A 9,482-nucleotide genomic window follows, 5' to 3' on the forward strand; every position below is an offset into this window, starting at 1 on the left:
TAATCTGAAAGTATATTGCTGACATCATAACCCAATCACCCCTAATACTTTAGCATTTATTTATTACCAGCAAGGATGTTTCCTTGCATCACCCCTATACATTCATTGAGATCAGGAAATTAACACTATAGAATACTACTATCTAGTTAATCAGAGATCCAATTCAAGTTTCTCCAAAACAGAGATACATAATTAAATGCAATAATATACCTAAGTAAGTGATTAATAGGTGCTCAATAAATGGCCATTACTTTCACTAATCTGTAAATTCATTAGGGGCTCCTGAGTGTCTTTCTTGGGCAGCCACAGGGTAGGTCTGCCCACGTACTCCACAGTCCTTACACAACTAGAGAAGTGGGGTGATCCTACCCCAATGTGCCATACCCTCATGACAAATTTACATTCTCTACACCACCTTAGTCTGGCTCTGAGACCCCCTACAAGGCTGTCATGGAGGCTTTAGCCTATCCCAGATAAATAAAACTGGGAGGTCGTCCACGTGGAGCTTGTAGCTCAGATTGGGCACTGCCCTTCCTGGGCCCCACGCAGCAGTCTCTGCCTTGCCCTGGGGCAGGAGGAATTGTACCCACCTGTGAGTCTCTCACCCCTCCTCTCCTGGTAGCGTCCACGCTCTGCACATGCGCCCTGAGACCTATAAGGAGGGGGCGGGGAGGGGGACGCCAGGCGTTAAGCTTGGTGCCATCTTGCGCTCTGGCGCTCTTCTAAGAGCCGTGGGAGGAACGGCCTGGCTGGCGCTTCTTTGTAAGTCTGCATTTTTATTGTTAGCCTGCTGACACTCACCTCACCTTTGTCCTTCGAACTGTCGGGGGCTTTGGTCCCAGAGGAGTGAGCAGTGGCCCCCTGCCTCCTGTGGGGGATCCTCCAGTCCCCCCTGCCCTCCCTGTCCTCTAATGGCGTCAGCTGTTCAGCTTGCCGTGACAAAATGCAGTTTTCAGGGAGGGTGTCTCTCAGGGTCGTTTCCATAATGGCTGAGACTATGGCCAGGGGTTTTTACTTGTGGAGCCGGAAAGACGCCAAGAGCATGGAAGTGCTCTCTTGAAGAAGCTTATTTTTAGAGTCACGTAATTGTAATACGTTAATATACATTCAGAAATAACTTTACCTTTTGGAATTTTGAAAAACAAATGCAGACCCTTTGCAGCGTGTCAGCTAAGTAGAAGGTAAAATTAACCCCCCCTTCTGTTCTTCCATGCCACTCTCCTCGTTTACCCTTCATGCCTTTTGGGCACCTGCAAGCACTTATTCATGTACCCCTGTAGGATATCGTGTTAGTATTCTCTACATGTTACTCTGACCCTCCTCCCCGCCCCCCCCCCCCCAACTTTACAGGATTCCTAAGACCTATTCACGAGAGCCAATGAAGGTAGATTTATTTTTAAAATAATAATTGAAAGGATAAGAGGTGTTCTATAATTATTCCACCATTAATATACATTTAGGTTGTGTGGTGTGTGTGTTTTATAGCTTTACTGAAGCTTTGTGGTACAAACCACCCATGAAGTATGCAATTTGATGATATTTGAAACAGGTACTCATGAAATCACTGTAATCAGGAAGATAAAACTTTCTGTTATCCCCCACAGTTTCTTCTGGTCCCTGCCCCTAGGCGCACTGATTCTGCTTTCTGTCACTATAGTTTGTATTTTCTAGAATTGCATATAAATGGAATACAGTATACATTCTCTTTCTCCGGTTTCTTTCACTCAGAATAATTATTTTGAGATTCATCTATGTTGCATGTATCAATACTTTGTCCCCTTTCATTGGTGATTGTTTTCCATTGTGTATCCTACAACCATTGTATGGTTCCACTTTGATAAGAGACAAACTGTGGTTATTCAGATTTGAGTATTTTAGAGACATTTCTGCAAAAGTGAGTGAAACAAGCTTGATATGTTAAGGAAAATGGACAATATTTATTGATGATAAAATTCATGCTTTAAAGCCAAAATTATAAACTTGGAAAACTTGTGCCTGTCACTGCAACCTTTAGAGCTTCCCAATATCTGTTTTCTGATGAGGTTTGTTGTGATACTTGATTTTTGAAATGTTGGGTAATTGCGGTATGTCAGTATGCAGAAGTTCTGCATAATTCTGAACCAGTATTTTCAAACAAATCAATGTAGTACCTTTAAAATCATTCGTGTTTTAAAGTTCCATTCAAAGTTCGAGATTAAAGGATTTAAAAAATTTTTTTTAACGTTTATTTATTTTTGAGACAGAGACAGAGTATGAACGGGGGAGGGGCAGAGAGAGAGGGAGACACAGAATCGGAAGCAGGCTCCAGGCTCCGAGCCATCAGCCCAGAGCCTGACGCGGGGCTCGAACTCACAGACCGTGAGATCGTGACCTGAGCTGAAGTAGGATGCTTAACCGACTGAGCCACCCAGGCGCCCCCGAGATTAAAGGATTTTAAAGTAAAATTACAAAAAGTTCACTTACATGGTTTTCTGTATTGTATTTCCATACTGTAAGTAATGTCTAAGAAGTCACCCCTCATTGAGTTTTTGTGACTATCAAAGAAGAGTCTCTTCGGCTATGTGAAAAAGCTATTAAAATACTACTCGCTTCTCTAATTAGGCATCTGTGTGTGGCCAGATTTTATTCACATACTTTACCCAAAGCAGTCTATTGCCACACACATTATAGAAGCAGCTGTGAGAATCCAGCTATTTTTCTGTTATACCGACATCAGGACTTGAAAAACTGTAAAGGCATGACCCTCTTCTCACTATATTTTTTGGTTTTGAAAAATATCCTTCATGAAAACATTAATATTTAATGGGTTTATTATGCTTTGAAATGAATAAATACTTTCAAAATGTTTTCTTTTTTTAAATATATGAAATTTACTGTCAAATTGGTTTCTATACGACACCCAGTGATCATCCCAAAAGGTGCCCTCCTCAATGCCCATCACCCACTCTCCCCTCCCTCCCACCCCCCATCAGCCCTCAGTTCTCAGTTTTTAAGAGACTCTTCTGCTTTGGCTCTCTTCCACTCTAACTTTTTTTTTTCCTTCCCCTCCCCCATGGGTTCCTGTTAAGTTAAAAATGTTTTCTTAATATGGTAAACATTGTCAGAAGCTACATAAACACTCTTTGGGGTCTGTCTTGTCTTGGGCAGCTCTAACAAAACACCTTACGCTGGATGACGTAGTAAACACCAGAAACTTCTTTCTCACAGTCCTGCGTGCTGGGAAGTCCAAGATCAAGGTGTTAGCAGATCTGGTGAGCACTTCCTGACTTAACAGATCTCAGATGCCCATGTTCTTGTGATCTCCTCATATGGCAGAGAGAAGTTCTCTTATGACTCCTATAGAGGCATTAATCACATTCCCAAAGGCTCCATACTCATGCCCTCTAATCCTGATTATCTCCCAAAGGCCCCATGTTCTGATACCATCACACTGGGAGATAGAGTTTCAATATAACTGGGGGGGCGGGGGGGGGGGCACAAAAACTCAGTCCGTAAGAAGGTCCTCATTTTTAGGAATATAAGCATTCTGAGACCAAATATTTGAAAACCATTGGTTTAATAGAACTGTTTTTGGTGTTTGAGAAAGAGAGGTTAGGGAGGAGTCTAGAAACTTCTAAATTAGGGGAAGGCTATAGTTTAAATGGAGTGGCCAGGGAATGCTTCACCTAAAAGGAAACCTCTGACAAAAACTTGAAGGCCGTTAGGAAGCACACTGAGCTCTGAGAGCAATAAACCCAAAACCCAGACTCGGGAAGTTCAAGGAATGGAAAGGCACTGTAACAGGTGTAATGAGTGTAGTAGGAATAAGGTAACAGAAAAACGTGTGTGGAGGGAGAAGGGGAGTCCTGGTGGTAGTGGTTACATGTTGTAGGACTTCTAAGCTATTCTGATGGCTTTAGTTTTCACTTTGAAAATAGCTACTGAAGTTTTTGAACATAGTAGTGCATGCGGCATCCTATATTTTAGACAGGTCCTATGATCCCACTCATGTAGAATTTAAGAAACAAAACAGATGAACATATGGGGGGGGGGGGGAGAGAAGGGATGGAAGCAAACCACAAGAGACTTTTAACGATAGAGAACAAACTATGAGTTGATGGAGGGAGTGGGGTGCGAAATGGGCCAGATGGGTAACAGGTACTAAGGAGCTCACTTGTGATGAGCACTGGGTATTGTATGTATGTGATGAATCACTAAATTCTCCTGAAACCAGTATTGCAGTGTATATTAACTAACCAGAATTTAAATTAAAAAGGAAGGGGCACCTGGGTGGCTCAGTCAGCTGAATGTCTGACTCTTGATTTCGGCTCAGGTCTTCATCCAGGCTCTGCGCTGAGCGTGTAGCCTGGTTAAGATTGTCTGTCTCTCTTTCCCTCTGCCCCTCTTCCTTGCTCTCTCGTGTGTTCCTTTCTCTCAAAACAAAAATAAAGAGAAAAAAATGTCACTTTACCTCACAAGGTTGATGTGAGGATTAAGTGATTTAAAAAGGTCATTCTGGTTACAATACTGAGAATCATCATGGATGGGTAGGGTTAAGGATAGAAGCAGGAAGACAAGTTAGGAATCTAGGCTGTATCTGCAGAGATGGAAGAAAGTGTGTGTGTGTATGTGTGTGTGTGTATAATTTTTTAAATGTGCTTTGGACATAAACCCAGTAGGATTTTCTGGTGGGTTGTGTGTAGGATGCAAAAAAGTGGAATCTAGGATGATTGGAGATAGTTGGCCTGAGCAAATCTTAACATGTGGTAGATTATATTGATTTTACTTTTGTTCAAGCTTCATTTTTTTTGCCAGTGACTTTATACATGTTTAACTAGGTTTTGTCTCTTGAAAGCCTTCTTTAGCAAAACAAAATTTCTATTTCCTCTTAATTCTTTTAGGTAGTTTTAAAAAATTCTTTTATCTGTCTGGTAGTTTTGCTTTTAGTAAAGCCATGTTTCATAGCCTTCCCACTATTGACATTTTGGGCTGGAACTGAGTTCTTTTTTGTGGGGGGCTCTTCTGTGCATTCTGTGATAATGCCTAGCACCTGGTTTACATGTGCTACATGCCAGTAGCTATCCCTGCCCAGTTATGACAAGCAAATCTATCTCTAGACGTTGCCAAATGTTTATTTACTGTAGGACAAAAAAGGGCCATGGTTGAGGACTAATTCAATAAAGAATGTTAAATGGAAACTCTGAGTTTGAAATATGCAGATTAAAAAAATACTGTTTTATTTCCACTGCATCTGTGTCCTAAAAGACCTGAATCTAGAAATCAATCTGAAAAGAGAGGAGGAGAACCAGGGCACAGATGGTTAATCTGAACCAGTCTTTTGCAACACGGTAACTTTGCCAGGGTACTAGTCAGAGTTTTATCAGAATGATCTTAAATTTTGAAAAAGGGACAGTTAGTAAGCTGATTCTATCAAAAGGGTGCTTTACCTATTTTTATTTGTATGTTTTTGCATTTGTGTCTTTCACTTTTAGTTCTTGTGCATAATTATGTGATTTAGTTGAAAGAGCAGTGTGCAACAGTGGGAGTTGTGTACGTAGAGAACTGGACTGAATCAAAACCTAAATTCAAGCTCCTGAATCCCTTTTATCTTCACTGTTTTTTTTTTTTTTTTTTAAGTTTACTTACTTTGAGAGAGAGAGAGAGAGAGAACGTGTGCAAGCTGAAGAAGGGGCAGAGAGAGAGAGGGAGACAGAATCCAAAACAGGGTCCAGGCTCTAAGCTGTGAGCACAGAGCCCAACATGGGGCTCGAACCCAGACTGTGAGATCATGGCCTGAGCTGAAGTCAGATGCTCAACTGATTGAGCCACCTAGGCACCCAGGTTGACTTCACTGTTTTGAAATGAAAAGTGACAATCTCGGTTAAACTAATGTACTGAAAACCTCTAAAAATATTAAAGTGTTATAATAAGGAGCTATTAATACAAAGAAAGACATTTACATTTCTTTTAGAAGATTTAAAACTTAAAAATTTAAAGTTACATATATGGATCAACTAGACCAGTGGAACCTGATAGAAATATAGACTTTCTGGATGTGAACTCCTAGAAGACAGTTGCCAAAATGGTCAGAGTGACATCTGTAAGATCTATTCTATAGAATTGGGGAATTCTAGTGTGGAAAGTGCTTTCCATATCTATTTTCTTAGTGTTTATAGATAGTATTTTCTACAAACCCTACGGGAATTGTGATGCTGTGAATTTTTAAATTTAATTCAGAAGTTTGAACTTTTGAATTTAGTTTTTAAAAATAGCCTTTTTAAAAAAGAAAACATTAAAATATGATAAATTTAAAAGCAGATACAAGCACTAATTAGCATCATCAGATAAATTTGATTATTTAAGGTGTAGATTTCTTTATCTGAGCCTGTCTGTATCTGATCATATATTGTGGAACTATTACATATGTCTGAGCTTGATTTTCTCAGTACAGTGCTATCAAACACGATAAGGCAAATTATTTTATATGTACGTGTAGCCTTATAAGACAAGTGATAATGTTATCATTTGTTGGCTTTATAATTGTATCAATTTATGAAATTATTAGAAAACCACTTATGAATCCAGTTTATGGAAGTTTTATGTTTTCTATTCCTGCATCTTATATTAGGTTAAGAAGGATTTTTGCTGCTGTTGCTGCCAAAAAAAAAGTTTGAAAGTCCTAATTCAACCCTCTCACTTTAAAGATTTGGTATGATTCTAAGAAACAGTTCCCCAAATCTCACACAATTGAATCTCATAAAACTCCTTTCCTGATGTCTTAATCTTGTATACGCAAAAGTACTTTCCATGAATATGGTAATAGTCTAAAGAATAGAATATTGAGTAAAGATTGTTGGATGTAGAACTTCTTAATTTAAATTAGGTCTTTAAAGGTCCATTCTATAGAACCATTGTTTAAAACCAATCATGTAATTTTCTCTGAATTGTTACAGTTTGACCTTCAGAAACACAAGGGTAGGAGCTTTATCCGTGACATTGGAAACTTTCTTCATGATCCTGTTGAGCAAGTATTGAAGAGGCAGGTGAAAGAGACTGACACCCCCAGAACAGGTTATTCTGTCTATGTGATCAAGAATCTTTCCCAAAGTAGTACACTTTGGTAATCATCACACAGGACCTACGAATTTACGTGTCAGTTCTTTGGGGCCCAAACACCTTTTTCCTCTTGAGATTTCTTTATAATAAATCCTGTCTTCTCCTGCAGAATTAGCATAGATTCTTATGGCCATCAATTTCTTCAAAGTAGATGTACTGTTAGTTCTGTCAACTGTGACTATCTGTTTCTCAGACAAGGCCTCCCCAAGTGCTTCAGCAATCTGTTTCTAGATGTTCCTGGCATTGGGTGAGAGCATATGCAAACCAGGCTCAGATTTTTTTTTTTAATCTCCTCCCTTCTGCTGTGAAACTCCACATGAGGCCATTTGTATTGTTTGAGGGAGGGTTAGGCTTCTGGTAGTTTATTCTATTCAACTTCTTTGTGTGTTTGGGCTTTCTTTGGCTTATACTGTATATACGCCTTCATTTAATGAAGGCGTCCTGGCAAATCTGCTTCTTCTACCTGAAGAGTGGTATGTTTCCTGAAAGACAAGTATTTTTTTCCTTTTCCTATGTTCTCAGGTGAGTGGTCACATCACCCTTTGGGTGCATGCCAGGAAGAATATTCTTGTGTTCTAACACAGGATCCTTTCTTGAGTACTTGGTATTCCTTTTATGTAAGGAATAATAAGCCTATAAATTGACTTAAGTCTGGGACTTGGGTAAAGGCCTGTGACTTTAAAGGTTTAAGGTGGTTTAAGGCCTTTCTTGTCCTGAAGACAAAGTTTATTCTTGTTATTGGTTAATTCTAATGAAACTCTTTAATGTATTGCCCATTGATTCTTTTATTCCTAGACACTCCAGGATCAAATAAGCATAGGCTATAATTTATAGATCAGACCGTGATGATTACATCCAAATTAATTATTTAGGAGGAAATAAAAACCATAGTTGTACCCAGATGTTCCTAAATCTTAACTCTTTCTCTAGCCTTGCAGTGACCTGTTTCAATTTTTGGACTTGGATTTTAAAGGTTAGAAAGGGCTTCTGTTTATCTTTGAGATCATATTTATACTTGGATAAGTTTTATTTTTTTGTCCTATATGTTTCTCTTTCATGTTTTTACCTTTTTCCTCTGAGTTTTGGGCTTTCTCTCAAAATTCTAGTCCATTTATCTTTATTGTGTGTTCACTTTCCCCATTGCAGTCTTAAATTTCTTACATGTATTTCTTTGTAATCTCAGTTGTTGCATCTTAATGACTACTTAGTCCTATAAAAGTGTAGTGCTCTCTTTTGGCCTTTTGAAAACAAACCAGACTTTTGAAAAGCAATTTTTTTGTTTCTTTCAGCATATTTATTCCTTAGGGGAGCATTTCCTTGGTTTCTTTTAAGTGGTTTTCTCGCTCTCTTTTTTGTTAGGTCCAATGTTTTTCTCATCATGGAAAGAAATTGATAGTTGTGAAGTGTTAACTCCAGGTCAAGTAGAAGTTGAACTGAGCTGTGACCTATCACAATAAGTGTTAGTTCTTGCCTGAATTTGGGGAATATTTTATCCCTGAATATTTGTTTTACTATTTTTAGAATTGTAACAATCTAGAGAAAATTAGCTGGAGCCATAGTTAACAGCTTTACCTCTGGGCTAAAGATTTCTTTTCCTTCCACACTTTTTGTGGCCAGCCATGCCAGGGAAAAGGTCTGGATTTACTTAACCTGCCTTAGGGTCTTAATAGGCCTGGCTTTCTTTAATGGTGTCTAGGACTTAGCCTATTGCCCTCCATCAAAGAAGTATACGGGAGTTGTATAATGATGCTGATAGGGTCCAAATGTTACTAATTGATAGAATGGGGAGTGCAAACATCATGTGTCCTGTGGGTTCACCATCTGCCCTTGCTGGTGGCATTCACCCCTTTGAGTTCTGTGTTGTTAGAAGAAGTCTGCATGAGGGAAGGTAGTTTTCTCACAGGAGTAGAAGGAGGACTTTATTTGGCTTCCTTCTATTACACCACATCTATCCAATATCTAGTAGAAACTTAAGTTTCTAGAAAATAAACATTGCACTCCTGTCTTTTCCAGTGATTGTATGTATGTGTGTATATATATATGTATAATATGTATATATAATATATAATATATATAAAATATATAACAATATACATAGCATATATAGTATGCTATATAATATATATTATATATTACATATAAAATATATAAAAATAAATATATTTATAATATATATTATATATATACATATTTCCTATTTTTTCATGTTCTCAGTTATTTCAGTAGACTTTTTTAAAAGCAGAAGGCAGTGAAGTTATGTTTTGTCTCCATCTTGTCTAACGAAATTTTTTTTTAACCAACATGTTCAATTTGATAAATACAGGCATATAATGATTTTAAGGTTTATGTCTACATACCAAATTTATATAAGGCTAGTTTCAGGTCTC

This window comes from Puma concolor, chromosome A3 (assembly GCF_028749965.1).
Source record: "Puma concolor isolate L17-30 chromosome A3, mPumCon1.1.hap2, whole genome shotgun sequence".
Taxonomy (NCBI): domain Eukaryota; kingdom Metazoa; phylum Chordata; class Mammalia; order Carnivora; family Felidae; genus Puma; species Puma concolor.